Below are 18,799 nucleotides of genomic sequence, written 5' to 3'. Positions count from 1 at the left end.
AATCATTATTCAGCCACATCGGGTTATAAGTACAGTTTGTTCTAGTACAAGGACTATGATTTACATTTAAGTCATCAGGAAACTGATCATGGATTAAGGAATGACATGTACTTCGACGTTGGCAACCACATACTGAAGTTTCAAGACCTGTGAAATTGTCTTTATTATCACAAGCAACATAAGTTCTAGAAGGTATGGAATTTCTGTTAGATGTAGAACAAATTTGCTTTGATGTGTCTGTAGCACATAAAGAACTAGGTGCATTATTTTCAATGTCACAAGTATGTACGTGCTTATTATCATACAGTAAAGAGTTGTTCAACGAAGAAAGACATGAATGGTTATTTAGTGAACATGTACAATGGATTTTGTCAACAGTAGGATTGCTATTAGTAAATTCAGTATTATCTAAAACACAATGCCGCAATGCATATGTATTCTTGCCCTGTGAAGTGGAAGCTTTACCAACTTTATTTCTACTTTTATTGTGAATAGATTTGCCCTTGCACAATTTGGTTACATTTTCCTTTGCAGAATTCACTTCAGCATCAGATGTATCATAGCCAGAAGAACCTGTATGAAATGTTTCGCATTTATTGTGTTCACTAAAAATAACATTCTTTATTTTAGAATTTAATCTTGTATCAGTTTGGCATGCTATGTGCCTATGTTCATTAGTAAGTGCATCAACATTACTTAATTCTTTATCTGGTTGTAGAACGTCTCTAACCATACTAGTACAAATAACATCGCTTTGCTCTAAGTTAATGCATTTCTCATTTAAATCCTTAAGCATAGAATCAAATTCTTGCAATTTTACCTGCGTAGTATTCATATTTGTTTGTAGTGTACTTATAGAAGTTTCATGTTGGCACAACTGGTTTGATAGGAGTTGTTTTAACTCGTCATCATGATGGTCTAGTTTTGATTGAAGATCACTGACTTTCGCATTTAATAAAGTTACTTCATCATTTATACGTTCATTTAGTAACCTATCAGCTGATTGACAAGAATCAGAAACCTGCTGCAACTTATTTTCTACATGTTGGAGCCCTTCGTTCAGTTTTTCAGTACTTTGCTGCAACCTAACCAATTTTGTGCCCCAAACTTCACAGTTTGTTTGTAAACTTTCGCGCAGCGTTTCAGTGTTCTGATCAAGTCTATCTTGTAACCTATTCTCCAAAGCTTCAGTGTTCTGAAGTAACCTATTCTCCAGCGTTTCGGTATTCTGGAGCAACTTGTCTTGCAACCTATTCTCATGTTGGGCCAAACTCAAGTGAAAAGCAGATAAAATTTGGTCAATATTGGGATTTACTGTATCCAAGTATGATTTTAGAGTGAATGGATTGAATTCTGGCTTGCATGCCTTACAGTAATACTCTTCTTTCATAGAGCTGAATATTACCCAGTGAATAACTGTAAGACCCCTACAATTTACATGTTCCCATTTCTTGCATGACGTGCACTCAATCATGCGAGTGTCAGAAAATCTGTCTTTACAACAGAGTAAATCCTCCATTTGCTTACCAGAATTGTTCTCTTCGTTGCTTACATCAGCAACATCACTGAGATCCGGTTGAAGACACACGCTACTTCGAAGCACGTAAGGCACTTCTCTTTACTTCATTATGGCATTATCAGTTCAGTTCTTATCAACTTACAATTTTCGAATCCTGGCTCTAGGTCGCCAATTTATTGCAACTGTCCCCAGTGTGGATCAGTTTGTTGCAATATTTTAAATAAAATAACTTTCAAATGTTACTTAACACATTAGTATATTAACCAATTTCTACAATGACTATAGTAACGAATAACAAACAAAATAACATCAACATTGAATAGAGTAACACAACAGAATTTTTCTTCATTCTTTTCAGATTATGCACAAAACTAAATAAGAAAATATAATTGCAATAAATGTCTTTGAATTAAAGAACTGTTGCAGAGTGTTGCACCACTCTTCTGCAAGGTGCTGCCTTGTTCGTTTGTTGGACTACCAAGTCTGTGGGTGGACTTCTTCGACATAAAACCAGAAAATGTAAAATATATACGTATTAGAAGACTGTGAAGTGTAAGTTGTACACAAAGTGTGGGTTCTGTCAATGTATATATCGATTTTCCCCGGATGTGACAATAATAAAACGTTAAACAAATTTAGTGATTTCGATTTCAACATTATTTGTAGCAGATGTAATTAATGCTATTACTATAGAGCTCACCAGATGTTAGATTTGGTGCTGCCTTCTATTATTATGACTGTGATACTACACAGGCGTTATTAGTTATCGATGGCATCAAGAGAAGAATCTGCAAGTTTCATACTTCTGCTTGATTATAACGTTATCATTTTTCTGTAGGGTCCTTCGCTGAAGTAACCTCAATGGAAGTAGCATAAAAGAACGTTTTATTTATTGTTAAAATTTCAACTATGCAGAAATAACTGTCGTATGACATAGGCAAATCATACAGTATCAATGTTCAGGAATTGCCTCTGTAATTTAGGCAATCAGCATTTACCTGTTGTAAGCCACCTTTGTTATAATGTAATAATTAGTCTCCTGCACTATTTTCTGTGACAATAAAAAAAGTGACTATAGGATCAAAATATAGCCCATAAGGTGTATCGAGGATCCCTGTGATGGCCATTTTGAAAATGCCCCCTCACCCCCCTCTTATGGGGTATTTTCAGTGCCTGCAATCTTCAAAACGTTTGATATGATGTTACTAATTTAGTGATCAATTTTCATGCTTTTATCACAAAAATGCACAATTCAGCAAAATATCTGCACATATTGACTGGACTAAAGTGCCAGAAATCAATGGCTCGGTACATTAACAGTGTTGATCATTGTCCGTATATAGGATCTCACCCACAAAAAAATTATTGTTACTAGAACAATAGACATGCACTTTCTGGAATTACATAATATATGTTCGCAAATTCTAGAATTACAATATGTTTAGAACACTCGGATTTACAAGTCAGTTTCCTCAATATATTTTATAATGTTGTAAAAGTACGTACGAGTTATTGACTTTCCTGCAGAAACTATTTTTTTTTTTTAGTTAATATACAGTTTTCAAATTTGTATTTTTCCTTCTTTTATGCTAATCCAGATTGGTTCCGAACCACTGTGTGACTCAACTCCATATTTATTCTCAAGGAAAATATGTTTATATATAAACGTAAATAATCCTACCAAATTTTATTTGTGTATAGTTGTAATCATTAATTTGGGTATCATCCTAATTGCAATACTCGTATATCAAATTTGAATTGATATGCCACTTACATAGGTATCTTGTTCTCAAACACTACAGTAAAAATAAGTAACTGAAGGAACACTGCTATAAAAATTATCGAATGACTGGAATCATGATAATAAAGAACCAAATCTATTTTCCAGTAAGTACAACTATCATACTAGGGGCTTCTTTTGAATATCCATATGGTTATTTTAAGTTTTTTATGCAAAAGTAGCGAAGTAGCATACAGGAGTAGCATAGCGAGCTACTTTTTGGTAAATGTAGCTGTAGCGAAGCAACTTTTAAAATGTAGCGTTCTGATCACTGATTCTACCTGAGAACTCTGCAAAATGTAAACCTACAGTTTTAAATCTCATTTCCTTCATTTCGTAATGTGTATAAAATGAATTGTGGGTTGCCCAGCCTCCATTGTATCATTAATACAGCAGGATATGGAGGTGAGGGTCCTAAGTTAGAAACTTGTTTGTTTGTACTTTACCCTTTCACCATCCTCATCACAATAAAGTTACAGAGGTAGGAAAGTGAAGTAAAACAATAGTTTCAAATTTAAAAATTAATACTTTTTAGAAAATTTTTGGATACTGAGATGCGTTTATTTCCTCTTACAGGCACCTGATGCTACGACTGCATACTATAGTGGAACCACAAACAAAGAAACCTACGCAGACCCACGACTCCTGTGCACCGTACTCCCGCAAGGAGAGGAGGGGGAGAGTGGACCATGCTTCCTTATGGCCCGTGCAGAACGGAAGGGAAAGCTGCACGGGAACTTTTCGTCCAAGGTTTTTTGCCTTGTGGTCGCTCTATAGAAGTGGATGATGGTAAAGGACTGGCTGTCAAATCTTTTAAAGGTAAGGAAAATATTTTTCAGTTTAAAATAGCCTTTAAAAGAAAAAAAATGTGCATCAACTTTAAAGTTTACACAACAATATTTTTGTCACATAATTTCATAACATCTTAAATTTTTTGCGAATGAAAAAAATTATAAAATCATTCGTTGTTGCTCGCTATGTATTTTCGAATGTAGATGATATCCAACTTGCAGTCACCATGTGATTGGAAAAGCAATATACAGGCATCAACAGAAGTTGCATACAAACCCTTAAACACTCCTGGTAGAAATGAATGGCAATACTCTTAACCCTTAGGCTTGTTTCACATCTATGCTCAAGCAACACTCAGGTCACTGTCTGCTCACGGTAAGGGGGTATCCACACTAGCGGTGTGTACAAGAAATAATTCTTCATTCATCTTCATGTGAATGGAATCAATGAACAATGCAATTAAAGACCATTACACGTCTTGCTCAAAGTGGGCACCATCGTTACGAATGCAGGCATGCAGGTTTTTACGGACATTTGTTCTCTTAACTCATGATGTGATGGTGTCCTTGATGTGTTGACCAGCTGTTAAGATCCTCTCCCTGAGCTCTTCTTGCGAGTTTACTGGTGTCTTGTAAACTAAGTCTTTCATGTCTTCCATTGGGTATTAATTTTGTTCATGTGGATATTTTCTAAACATTAAACTACAACATCCTGCTGTACATCAACGTTCATCTGGGTAAAAAGTTACTAAAGTGTAAAAAGTAAGTGAAAATAAACTGATAAAAAGGCAGTTGTGGAGTCGCTGATGTGTATCGATGGTATCTGTGGGTATTTACCAAATAAATAAAAGGATTTTTTTTTTAACTTCAGTTTTTTTATATATACAAGGTGTAGGGGAGACTGGTGTGAGGTGACTTGTTCTCTTGCTACCGAGTATATGTATGTATCTTTTCGTACAATAAATTTCAAATCTCTCTTCATCCGGACACTGATTGAACAACATAGCCAGATGCCGGGCACACCTGGTACTGCCCTCTGACATGACCAATGTTACCAGTCACCTCATAAACTTTTTCATGAATATGCCATAATTAACCCCATAAATTGTACGCAACGCTTAAAATGTGTAAAAATTGATCGTTCTTTTATCAGTTCAGTAAATATCCAGAGAGACTATCAATACACACAGACAATTTTTGCAAGCAACTCCACAGCTGTTATTATCCATGTTTTTCTGTCACTTCATAAAAAAAACTATTTTGCACCTTAGTAATTTTTTCTTCAAACTGAACATTCATGTACAGTACGATTTTCTAGTTTAATGTTTAAAAAATAGCCACATGGACAAAGTTAATACCCAGTGGAAGATTCATGTCTCTTATCACTTTTTGAACAAAAATTATGTACGTTCAAAGTCTCAGTTGTGACACCCTGTACAATGTAATGATCGGAGTGATTACTGGTATTTTGTTAATTAATTGCTGGCCAGCTACAAGGTAAAGAGTTAATTAATATGTTTCCATGTGTGTACTTGTATGTGTTATTGCAGTGGTATTCAACCTGGAGTACTCGAAGACTTTTTAGGGTGTACGCACAATGTAAAATAATTATAAATAATGAAAACTGTTTCTGACAGAGATAATTTGAAAATGTAATAAAGGGAAGCAAAGAAAATACATTTCTTTGTCAACATTTTTCTCAAAGTTAATATAAGAAGGGATCGATTGAGGATTTCATGTTACTCCCCCCACCGACCACCAGACTAAAGGATTCTAACTCTGATTTATTATTATGCTCAGAACTTGTATTATCCTCTATTTCCAAGAATCGCTTTTGTTTACTCTTTGCAACAATGAAATCTTGCAGCTGCACTCATTGCTAATCGTGCTCCAAATGGTATTTGAATTGTTTGTTTCAAATGCTGACAATAATGGGAGTGTTTGTGAATGTACGTTACGGACTGGAGAATGAAAGAAAGAAAGAGAGGGAGGGAAGAGGGGAGAGAAAGGGAAGGTCAGTGTTATTTCGTGACTGTTGTGTGAAAGTGTGGTTTCTTCTCATCTCTCCCTCTTTATAGTTATGTTCAGTTTCTCATTATTAGAGTGGTGATTTTAGCTTCTGTTGCATCATGGATAAATTCATTATAAGAGGAAAACGTAAAATCGGTGAGACAAGTGAAAGTGGCGCTAGTGTTGAACCACCAACAGTGAAAAGTGCTGCAGAATCGGTTCCTCCTCCACCGGATATCAGTGAAAATAGTGTTGAACCATCTACGAGCAAGTCGAAAATCTCGAAAAATGTGAAATACAGGTATTACAATGAACCTTACATTAAATATGGATTTGTATTGAATACGTGTGATCCACCTCTTCCCCTCTGCGTTATTTGTAATCAAACTTTATCGAATAACTGTATGAAACCACCCCTCCTTCACAGACACTTGGTTACCAATCATAACGAGTATAAAGACAAGCCAGTTGAATTTTTCAGGCGCAAAGCTGAAAATTTAGGTAAAAGTTCAAATGTAATACAGAATTTTACACAATCAACAAAGGTGGCACTGCAAACATCGTATGAGTTAGCGTTGTTAGTTGCCAAAAATAAATCACCCTACACCTTGGTTGAATCTCTTATCATTCCTGCCACTGTGATTATAGCAGATAAAATGTTACACAAAAATTCCGCCAATTAATAAAAACAATTCCGAATTCTTTCACAAGTGTAGGGCGTAGAATTCATGACATGGCAGAAGATGTTGTTGAGCAAATAGTAAAAAGCATTAAAATGGACAAAAGATTTGCGATTCGAATCGGTGGGTGTCTCCGATGATGCCGAGCTACTTATATATGTTCGCTATTTTGACGTTAAGAAATGTGCTATTAGGGATGAAATACTGGGATGTAAACAATTACCAGAACATACAAAGGGAGAGGATATTTTTAAAATTCTTAATAATTTCATAACATTAGAATTAAATTTGTCATGGGACTGGTGTGTAAGTTTGTCCACAGATGGTGCTGCTTCACTGACAGGTCAGAAAACCGGTCTTGTTGCTCATATTCGCCAAATGAACCCTCAAATAATTTGGGAACATTACATTATACACAGAGAAAATTTGGTTTTTACATTGCTGTAAAAGTAGTCAACTTAATCAAGTCGTGTGCACTGAACTCCCGTATTTTCAAATGTGCGAGGAGATTGGATCCGCACACACTCAACAGTTTATGCACACTGAGGTGCGGTGGTTATCGCGAGGATGCATATTGACTCACCTTTTTGAACTGAAAAATGAGATAAAATGTTTCCTTTCAAAATTAAAATCCGATCTGGTGACGTATTTTGAGAATGAACAGTGGCTTTGCCAACTAGCTTACTTGACGGATATATTCAACAAATTTAACGATCTCAATCTTCAACTCCAAGGCTTCGACAAAAATATTTTGAAAGCCCGTGAGAAAGTGAAGGGATTTTATAAGAAAGTATTACTTTGGATTGATTGCGTTAATGAAGGAAATATTGCAGTTTTTTCAACTGTGTTGGAATATTGTGGACAAAATGATGTTAGTATTGCTGGGTGAAGTTCTGGAAATAATCAAATTCCACGTAGAAAATCTCAGGTTACAGTTTTTGAAATACTTTTCAGAAATTGAGAAAGACGATAACACAAGATTGGATTACAAATCAGTTTTCCACCACCGCCATCAATTCCTCTGATCTTCCTGTAAAATTAAAAGAAAGTCTGCTGGAAATGTCCACTGATAGATCACTTGAAATAAAATTCGAAAACGTGTCTTATTTGTGAGTTCTGGTGTTACGCACTCAAAGACTATATTGAACTTAGCGACACTGCCATCACACGCCTTCTTCTCTTCCCCTCCACTTATTTGTGTGAGCAGGGTTTTGCTGGATTGACAGCCATCAAAACGAAACACAGAAATCGCCTGAATCCAGAATTACCACTGATACTCACACTAATGAAGATTCAGCCACGAATCGAGGAGCTGGTGTGCAGAAAACAAGCTCAGCCATCTCATTAACAGGTAAGAAATAAAGTTCATAATATACGAGGGTCGTTCAAGTCAATCGGGGACTTTTTTTTTTAAAAAAAAAATAGAAGAACAAATTTCAAAGTGTGGTAACTGGTTTTATTTTTCCACATAACCTCCTGCTACAGTTATATTCTTATCCCAGTGTTTAACTAACGCCTGGAATGCTTCGACATAGAAAGATTTATCATTACGGCGGAACCATTGTAGGACAGCATTCTTCACTTCATCATCAGTGTTGAAATGTTTTCCTCCAAGGAATTCCTTCAGGGGTCCAAACAGGTGAAAATCACTTGGTGCTAAGTCAGGACTATAGGGGGGGGGGGGGTAATATCTCCCAGCAGATTTCCTGGAATGTTTGGAATGTGCATTGAGCGGTATGCAGTTGTGCATTGTCTTGCAAAAAGACGATGAAACCTAGCCGTTTCTTCCGTAAACTCTTATGCACATCACGCAGAACACGACAGTAATACTCACTGTTGATAGTGACACCATGGGGTAAAAAATCAACATGAATAATCCCATATTTATCCCAAAAGACACTTGCCATCACTTTACCAGCAGACGCAACTGTTCGAAATTTCTTGGGAGGTGGTGATTCCGTATGCTTCCACTGCATCGATGCTCTTTTGGATTCTGGAGTGAAATGGTGAACCCACTTACATCTTATTGAAAGTTCTTTTAACTAATTTGTTATTTTCCCCCTTATCCTTGCATTGATTTATTATTGTTTTTTTTAAAAGCATCCCCCTCTTCATATTATAATCAAGGGGTTGATACCAGGTGATGGTATTGGCTGATATAGGCCTTCTTGTGTACCAGTAAAATTACTGATCCAATATAACTTAATGCAAAATGGGATTTTGTTCATATTTTTATGAATGTAAAGGTGTATAGATTGTCCAGCGAAAAGAATAGACTGTTGCTTCAAATGGGCTTTTACTTTCCCTACATCCTCCCTCTTTTTAAATATTGTTTTCACTACTGAGCGCAAAGGTGAACACACTTGCTTTTCTTTCGAATGTAAAACGCTATTCTGGAACTGGTTAAGCTTTCAGACCAGCAAACGTTCCTTCCAGCAGCGCGTGTTTTTAATTTTGTGTGTGCAGGGGCACGTGAACGGAGGGGAACGGCGAGCCCAGCGTTGTCGACTGCTTTCCACCACACCCCCTCAGCCAGTACTGCGGTAGACAAAATTTCTCGGAAGGAGAGGGTGACTGACCGTTGGTTTCAACGAGGAATGACTGTGGCGGATCTGTGCGTTGGGTTGTGTTGTGTTGTGTTGTAAAAAACCGTTGGTTTTAATACTGAAATATGAGGGAAAATAGTGTAAAGATGAGAAGGCGTGGTGAGGTTCTCAAAAGTAAAGAAAGGCAAATAGTAATGAATATTTTTGTTTATTTAAAACAGAAAAATCTGGATCGCAGTGTAAGTTGGTTAGCCAGCGAGACGGCGAAAGCAACTGGAGTTTCTCGGGCTACTGTGTATAAAATTCGGGTCGAGGTTTCTCAAGGTCCTCTTGAAACACCAGGTAAGAAACGACCCAGGAAAAGATCGCCAATTACAAGTAGAAATGTAAAATATAATGATTTTGTCTGAAGTGCTGTGCGACGTAAAGTTCACGAATTCTTTTTTAAAAACAAACCCCCAACACTTAATTCTGTTCTTGTTGCTGTTAATTCTGACTCCATATTACCGAATTTTAAAAGATCAACGTTTCATGTCTTTCTCAAAGAACTTGGCTTTTCGTATGAGAAAAGGGGCAACAAATCCATGTTAATGGAAAGAGAAGATTTAATTTCTCTTCGCCTTAAATATTTAAGAGAAATTAGGAAGTTTAGGCGTGAAAATAGAAATATTGTTTACACTGATGAAGCCTGGGTAAACACCGGAAACTCAGTCAATTATGAATGGAAAGACAAAACATTTACAACTTCAAAACAAGCGTTTCTGGCAGGTCTTTCCACTGGTTTAAAAAATCCAACATCTCGCAGAGCGCGATACGCTTTAGTGCATGCGGGTAACGAATGCGGTTTTCTGCAAAACGCCCAACTTGTGTTTCAGTGCAAAAAGAATACAGCAGATGCCCATGATGAAATGGATGGAGAAACGTATGAGATGTATTTTCGGGAACAGTTGCTCGCCAATCTCCCTCCGGGATCTGTTATTGTTGTTGACAATGCCTCTTATCATAGTCGCAAGCAAGAGCCAATGCCGACAACCTCGTGGAAGAAGAATGATTTGAGAGAATGGTTGAAATCTCATGGCATTCGTTATGATGTCGACATGTTACGGATAGATCTTCTGGAACTTATAAATATTCATAAAATTAAGTACGATAAGTATAAGATCAATGAGATGGCAAAACAGATGGGGCATACGGTGCTTCGTTTGCCCCCATATCATTGCGAACTGAACCCGATTGAACTTGTGTGGTCACAGGTTAAGCATTATGTGCAGTGTAACAACACTACTTTCAAAACTAAAGACATTGAAAATTTAATCACTGAATCATTTAAGACAGTAACAGTTGAAAACTGGCAAAATTACGTAAAACATGTCATGGACATAGAGAAGGAAATGTGGAATGCAGATGAATTGCAGGATGATGTTGATCAGATAATAATCCACTTGGGTGAAGATTCCAGCGAGAGTGATGATCTGACAAAAGAAAATGATTCTGGTGATGATTCTGCAATGGAAGGAATTAACCCCCTGGAGTGACATGTGAGAGAAAAGTAAGTTCATTAAGAATTATTCTTTCAGTTTATGTAATTTTGTGAATTTGTTTCTTGTTTTTAATAATAGCTCACAGTGAACTTATTTCTTCAATTTGTACATACCCACGATTCAAGCGCCATGCACGTTTGTTTCGTCTTGTACTTTCACTGCCAGCAGGTCCGTTACTCGCCCCTGCGGCAAGCGGCAATGCTGTTCTCATATACCCAACAGTCTATTCTTTTCGCTGGACAACCAATAGTTCTTAACACTGTAACGGCTATGTATATCAGATTGACACAAATCTTGCACAAGTTTACCTGGCCTTGGAGTCAAATTTTGAAAGGAACTACATTGTACAGTACTATGTACAATCTATACAATTATTTTACTTAGTATTGTAGATTTAAGTTTTTGAATAAATATTACATAATTTGTTACTAAAGGGTGTCCATTTCTTAACTGGTAGTTAGTGTTTAACAAAAATTGGATATTAGATTTGTGACTGTCTTCTACATATACACATAACAGTATTTACTTTATTTCTATTGTGTACAAGTTTATAAACTTAACAGGGAACCATTGAGATTAAGAACGCTGTATCAATGTCTATATTTGTTTTAAGTTGTTGAGTTGGATTCGTTTTTGTTATGTAAGAGGCTTGATTTTCAAAAAATGTCTTTGTCAAAAGTTGCAAAATGAGTTTGTATCGAATGATTTAAAGTGAAATAAGTTATGTTGTTTAATTCTTGCAACGTAAGTATAATAAGATTATGGAAACCAGTTGAGCTATGGAAACCAGTTGAGCGCTGAGAACTTGCAATTTAATTTTAAAATTGTGTTAGTCTGCTCATCCTTCGCATACAATATATATTCAGTGAGAAGTATAGTTGCAAATTATCCATTTCCAGAATACTTGCAATGAAAATACAAATATATTTTTTTTAATTTTCAGGGTAGAGCTGAAGTGGAGGAACATACGAATCAATCAGCCAACGAAGATATCCAGAGTCTTAAGTATTTTTTTCCAACACATTTCTCTGTCCAGTTGGATGTAAATGTAAGAGCATTGGCAGGTATCAATACCCACTAAAATGTTTAGAATGGATATGGATACTTGCCGTTGCTTGGAGTTTACATTCTGTTGGAAGAGAGAAAATTGTGAACTAGTTTACTTGTGCTATTCTTGATCACAAAGCATTAGGAGAAAAAAAATTGTTCATTTAAGATGTTTAGTAAATAAAATTTTGTTTCGAAATGAAAAAAATTGAGTTTTTTGTTTTAAAAAAAAGTAAATATTCATAAAAATTGGACTTAAAATATAATTTTTATAAATATTAATAAACATTTTGGACTTATATATTGAAAAATATGCTAATTTTAGCATTTTTAGGGTGATTTTTTAAGGCATATTTTCGGCCAAAATCCAAATTAACAAAATTTTGAACCTTCCCCCACCTAAACACTTTTTGGTAAATGTTAATAATCAGACACTCAGGTACAGGGGGGAAGCTTTATTTAAAGTATCACATGCATACAAAATTGTACAAAAAATAAAATACATGCACTGTGAAACTTTTAACACCAACTGTCAATTTGCAGATACTCTTGTCTTCTCAAAATAATTGTACTTCACTGTCCATTAACTTTTTTCATTTCATATTATTCCCAGCAATGTCTTCAAAGTTGTTTCACTACTTATCCAAGATTCCTTGTTGTCGTGGCATCTCCAAAATGTTTTCACCAGTCTTTCTTGTCCAGAACTGTTTCACTGAATGATTTTTTTTTCTGAAACCTATTTTTGTGCATTGTAGTAGTTACAAATTCTGAAATTAGCAATGGTTACATAAATACGATATTTTATTTCACAAACAATTAAGGCATCTAAAAGTCTGTGCCATAGAAATAGTCTGTAAAGCTTTTTCCACTCCACATTTCCTGTAAATAAGAACGAAATTCAGTTGAATTTTCAAAATGACAAGTTGCATATTACACTTACATTTCAAAATACAGCGAAACCCAGATTTTACATACATTGCCGACCTCCGTGGTTAGCACATTGTGCTACAACACCAGAGGTCTTGGGTTTGAATACCAGCATGTGTTCTTTGTGAGTTTCCCCCACGTCTTTCTAATCTTCACGATTAGAGGCAAATGTGAACTAAAAAAAAAAAGTGTTACATTTTCATGCATTATATATTTAATCTTGATGGTCCCAACATACCAAAACGTTATAAAATTTTTCTTAGAATTTTCCAGCATTTTTTTTTCCAGCTTGGTCCCCTGAAAAAACACAAAATTGAGGTTCCACTGTAATTACTGCAAACATTTAAGATTGTTAAATATATTAAATATGAAGATTTAGTAGGGATGGACAATTTTGCTGATTCCAGCGGCATATTCTCCCATGTTAATCTGGTTTATTGCTGGAAAATTTGAAATTATTGGACTTCTGTTTTTGTTTTACTTGCATGCCTGCATTCATGTTTTATTTCTATTATATTTAATTATACAATAAATAAGAATTGTTGCAGTAAACCAGATCAAATTTTCAGAATACGCCACTGGCTGACACTGATATTCCACCGATCCAATATACAATTACACATGTTCTATAGTGAACACGAATGCTTCATTAATTTCCTTAATTGAGTCGTCCACTTGCAAAACCTGTTTAATGCATCATAAACAGAAAGGAGGAAATCGGCGAAAACATTTTACAGCTGAGTCACACAATGCACATCAATGATTTTTTGTTAATTTTTTAATTTTTTTTGGTTAAAGGCGCATGTGAGCATGATGGAACCAAACGTTTTTAATGTTGAAAATTATTGCAAAGACATGCTCTTTCTCTACAAAGAAATAAATTTGTTTTTTTTACTCCTTGTAACAAAAAATTTACGTTTTTTGGACATTGTGGAAAAAAATAGCTTCCGGGTAGCCATTTGTAGAATACAAAATTTTAGGCGGTTTCTTTCAACCATAAGGGAAGGGTGTATACCAAATTTCATAAACATCAGAGATGGAGGGTGACATGACCTCATTGAAATGGCATGGAATGACCCTATCTTTAAGGTATGAAATACACCATGAAATATAATGCGCATGTGTGCTGAACATTCTATCTTTGTATTTTTTCTAAGATCAGCTGCAATATTCTGCTGCACTTTCTAAGTGACGCAATATTATAAAGTTAATGTTAGTCCCATGCTTGGGGGACGATATAATGAAGCAATGTCATGTTCAGTTTAGGTCACATGGTTACTTTCATGTTTTCTCACTAGCCCACTTCCGTATAACATCTTATTCTGCTGTGTGCTCTGTCTTTCTACCAGTGGCGTAGCGTTATAGTATGCCCGTACACCCGGCGTTCCCAGATTTAAAATTTCAAAAATGCTTAAATGCTGTGATTATAAAGTAAAACGTGACTAATTTCATATATGTTTGACCTTCATGGCATTATAATGGCTATTTTTAGCGATCCGCTTGCAATGCTCCACTCGCAACACTCGTTCTAGCATCTCTTTTCAATGCCTTTCCCGGCCGGATGCCGAGCAGGTTCGGCGTACAGGACTCCTATATTCCTTGCTGCCTTTATGGAGGGAAAGCTTCCATTTCTACAGCACGCGCGTAAATGGGCTCTCTTACGCCAGCGTACGAGAGGTCTACCGTGATTGGTTCATGTGACCCTTCCTGCCTTCTGAAGCAGACGACAGCGGCAGAATTCCTACCCGGTTCTTCGCTCTAAGCGCTCATGCAACTCATGCTGTGTGATGCTGCAATACGCAATATTGACTGACGTAACTTTACCAATCTCAAATATGCTGCTTCTTAATGGCCACTGCATTGTATAATTTATCGCACGAACAGCGATGTGTATTAGAAACTAAAAGATCAACACAGTTTTTGTCAAATAAGTTGGTGAAGTCCTCGTGGTAGAAATTCAGCCTGTGGCAGCTCTACCACTTAACCCGCAAAACTATTATTTTTTTATTGTATTTTTTTGTTATTATCTAACTACTTAATATTGTGTGAATGGAAATGTTTAGCATTCATTTGAAAACTCTTAACATCGAATGGTCTCTGGACAAAATTATTTTAAAATGTTTATCAGCATTCTCAAGATGTAATAAACAGTGGTCTGAATTACTAATCGGCACTGTTACGTCAGTAGAGTGTACGATATTTGGATCATCCACTCTGCTTTTCACAGTGCGCCAAGACGACAGAGGTCCCTGGTTCGAATCCCGGCGTGAGCACGGGTGTTCTTTGCCAGTGTCCCTTCATCAATATCATCACTCATATTCATATTCGCAATTAATCAAAAGTGGTAGAAAAGCGAAGTAAAATAAACAAAATCAATCAGTAGTTGGATCGCCCACAACAATGACATCTATTGTTGTGCAGAGGCGCTTGTGATTCAGGTAGGTTTTTAATGACTTGCGTCATGCAGAAAGATATAAAAAAAGGTATAGAACACCAGAGTTCAAAACATCTGTGGCATAGTGAGGCAACTAATTTTCTAGCTAAAACATGCAATGATGATGTTTTATTGAAAACCCAGCTTACTTCAGGCAAATAATACCTGTGGCGACTAATATCATAAGTAAATTATTAAGCAAGAAAGGGCCGACTCTTCCTTCGGACTTGGCATTCCCACCCGAAATGTCCATCCTACGCCACTGCTTTCTACGCTATGATAATTTTCTTGTTACGTACTTTGGAAAGTGTGGTGCAACTGTCCCCCATGTATGCGACTGACGTTAACTTTATAATATTACATGGCTTAAAAGTGCAGCAAAACAACACAGCTGAATTTAGAACATAGACAACGAAAGAACGTTCAGATGCACAGTATAATTCAGTTTTGTAATGTTCCAATGAATATCAATGGACGATATATCGTCCAGACGATGTATCGCGATATGGGAAAAAAATATTGTCCAGGTGATATCAACTACATGATATATCATCATGATATTTTGGCAATATATATCGTGCTTGCAATATATCATCAAAATACAGAAAAAATATTGTATCATATAGTCTGTGACAATATTTTCTTCACAATATTCCGCAAGATCAAATTTCCAATATTGTCCATCCCTAGTCACAACACCGAGAGTACTTTCAGCAAAACATTTTAGTTCTGCAAGGTTTCAAATAAAATTTTACATCTTGGAAACTACATATGCTACAGTTATAAATGCCTCATTTTGTTCAGTACAGAGGAGGCTACAGCGTATGGTAAAAAGTTGAAAATTCTAAATGTGACCACATGTGTCACATCTGGCATTTAAGGGTTGAATTTCATGGACAGAAAATGTGACAGAATCAATTAATTTTTAAAACATGTGAAAGCTGTATGACTTACCTCCATAAAAATTGACTGCTTTGCACCCTCATCCACTTCGAACAAGTACTGATATCATCAGACACCTGTAAAATAACAGAAGTCTAAGTGCACAGGAAATTCCCAAGTACCTTTTCATTCAAATTTAGGAGAGTCACCAAAATGCAGAAATAACCTTTAATTAAATAATAAAAATATATAATAACCCGTGGCTCTATAGACCATACGGGCCTTGGCCTATCTCCCAAATGCCAGCCTCCCCACAATCCTACCTAGAGACGTGGAGATCTTCAACCAGTAATGGGGTGACATGGGGTCAGCACGTCGAACCCTCAGCCGTTATAGGAGATTTCGCAGACCGGGTTACGCTACTCGTAGCGTCCCAATTTCCTCACGATGGTGGGTTGCCACCGGTCGTATACATAGGCTGAATACCCAGGCAGACTATTACTTATTTGCATTTCCTAAGTATCATGAATTGTAATGATCAAAAACTTTGCATCAATGATTTAACTCTTAAACAATAAACCCACACTCTAGGACCATGATAAAATTCAAGTATAAATCCTGGTTTCAAGCAGATGTTTTCTCTATTTCAAACTGATGTATTACAAGCTCTCACCTCCCCCCCCCCCCACACACACAAATATACTAACAATATAAAGGGTCTATGTGATTCCAATGTATCCAAAAATTCTAATTCAATTAAATTAGACGGTATATATATACATATTTAAAATATTTAATTTAAGGTGCGGAGTTTAAATTTGTCATTTTGCATACTCAGACTCGAAATAGATATGCAAACAAAAGTCACAAATGTTACAGGATATACTAATCTGCGAAAAATTGCTAATTCAATTGTATAAGAATTTCAAACTCAAATTTAAGTAATGAACTTCAAGATATCTTATCTTGCAATATTCTTTCATCTGCCAGATAGATTGTTCAGGACACTAACGAAGTAAACAGACTGAGAGAATTATTTTTTATTTTCCACGCAGCTTTCTTTCCTTCCTTAATAAAAATAAAAGCTAAACTGTGAAAATTTTCTCTCAGGGCATTTATAAATATGTAGAAATTCAATGGGATTTGGAATAATACGAGGGCTGTTGGAAAAGTTCCTGCAATGGCTTTATTCTTTTTCAAAGTATTCACCCTTAAGATCGATACACTTTTGCATATGCTCAAACCAATTTTGAAAGCATTTTTCCCACTCTGAAGCTGATACCTCAGAAACTGCTATTCGGAATGTGTCAACAGCTGCTTCAGGCGACACAAATCGCTCACCATGCATCATATTTTTCATGTGTGGGAACAAAAAGGAGTCATTAGGTGATAAATCAGGTGAGTACGGACAATGAGTCATTAATTCGACATTTTTAGTGGACAAAAATCAACAGTTTGGTGAGCTGAGTGGAATCTGGCGTTGTCGTGGTGAAGAATAATGTGAGGATTTGGCTTTGTTTTATGCAATTCATTGATGACCTCTGACAAACAAATTGTTGTATACCACTCAGCATTTACAGTCCTTCGATCTTCGAAAGCTATTGTTGCCACATGTCCGGTATAACCGAAGAAACAAGCAATCATTTGCTTGGCAGCATTCCTCGAACGAACAACTTTTGTTGGTTTCAGCTCACTTTGAAACACCCAAACAGTGGATTGCTGTTTAGTTTCGGGTTTTTATGAATAGATCCAAGTTTCGTCCCCTGTAAAGATGTAGTACACCAAATTTGACTTGCCTCGGTTGAATTTTTTTAGCATTTCTTTACCCCAATTTACACGAGCCTGTTTTTGAGTTTCCGTCAAGTTGTATGGGATCCAACGGCTTGAAAATTTCCGTATGTTCAGATGACCATGCAAGATCGTATGTATTGCTTTCATGTCTCTGTTCAAAGATGCCTGAATCTCACGGTATGTCACATGTCGATTTCTCAATCATTTCACGCCATTGTTTTGGTGTTAAACTACATTTGAAATCATAAAAAATTATTGCCCGAAAGTGTTCACGAGAAATTTCCATTTTTCACACATAACTACTACTTCAAACTGCTGTGAAAATAAACGATCAAAGATAATTTAAACATAAAAAAGGTATATTCTTCCGATTTTTATAATAGCGAAACACTAGCAACACTGTTGGTGGTAGTTTGCAGAAACTTTTCCAGCAACCCTCGTAAAAGTTGCAATTTTTCATGCCTACGGAGAAAAATTCATGCATCATTCCCGGAGCCAATAATTCACTCAGAATTCCAAGAATTCAAGGAATTCCCAGTGGGTAGCCACCCGGTCTTATTTTTGGTCTAATACCAGTTGTTTTGTACTAGTAAGTGATTTTGAATCATTTTTAGAAAATTCTCATTCTCCCTTTTTGAATTATGCCCCATTATTGTATGGTGACTATGTGCAGTGACCCCTATAAATTGATTTTCTTTTGAAAACTAGGAATTTTTTTAATTAACCTTAAAATTTCTTTAAAAATATAATTATTTTTTAAAAAAATACTATCATCATAGATTCATTGTACATTTACCTCACATTCTCTGAGATAAGATGGCCAGGTAACTATTTAGTATTTTCTCTAATAA

At 36.0% G+C, this 18,799-nt stretch overlaps 1 long non-coding RNA gene across 2 annotated transcripts; it reads left to right on the top strand.

Moving 5' to 3' along the window:
* The first annotated feature begins 454 nt into the window (after positions 1–454).
* Positions 455–12,103, top strand: LOC145988813 (uncharacterized). Of its 2 annotated transcripts, none has more exons than XR_014441787.1 (3): positions 455–575; positions 3,876–4,088; positions 11,811–12,103. It is a non-coding gene; the product is annotated as an uncharacterized LOC145988813 (long non-coding RNA). The 2 variants fall into 2 exon arrangements; XR_014441786.1 differs by having other exon boundaries at positions 3,876–4,118.
* Positions 12,104–18,799: the final 6,696 nt, after the last annotated feature.

This window comes from Lepisma saccharinum, chromosome 6 (assembly GCF_977018435.1).
Source record: "Lepisma saccharinum chromosome 6, izLepSacc3.1, whole genome shotgun sequence".
Taxonomy (NCBI): domain Eukaryota; kingdom Metazoa; phylum Arthropoda; class Insecta; order Zygentoma; family Lepismatidae; genus Lepisma; species Lepisma saccharinum.
Note: the sequence above shows the minus strand (reverse complement) of the source record. Positions and strands in the feature narration are given on the sequence as shown.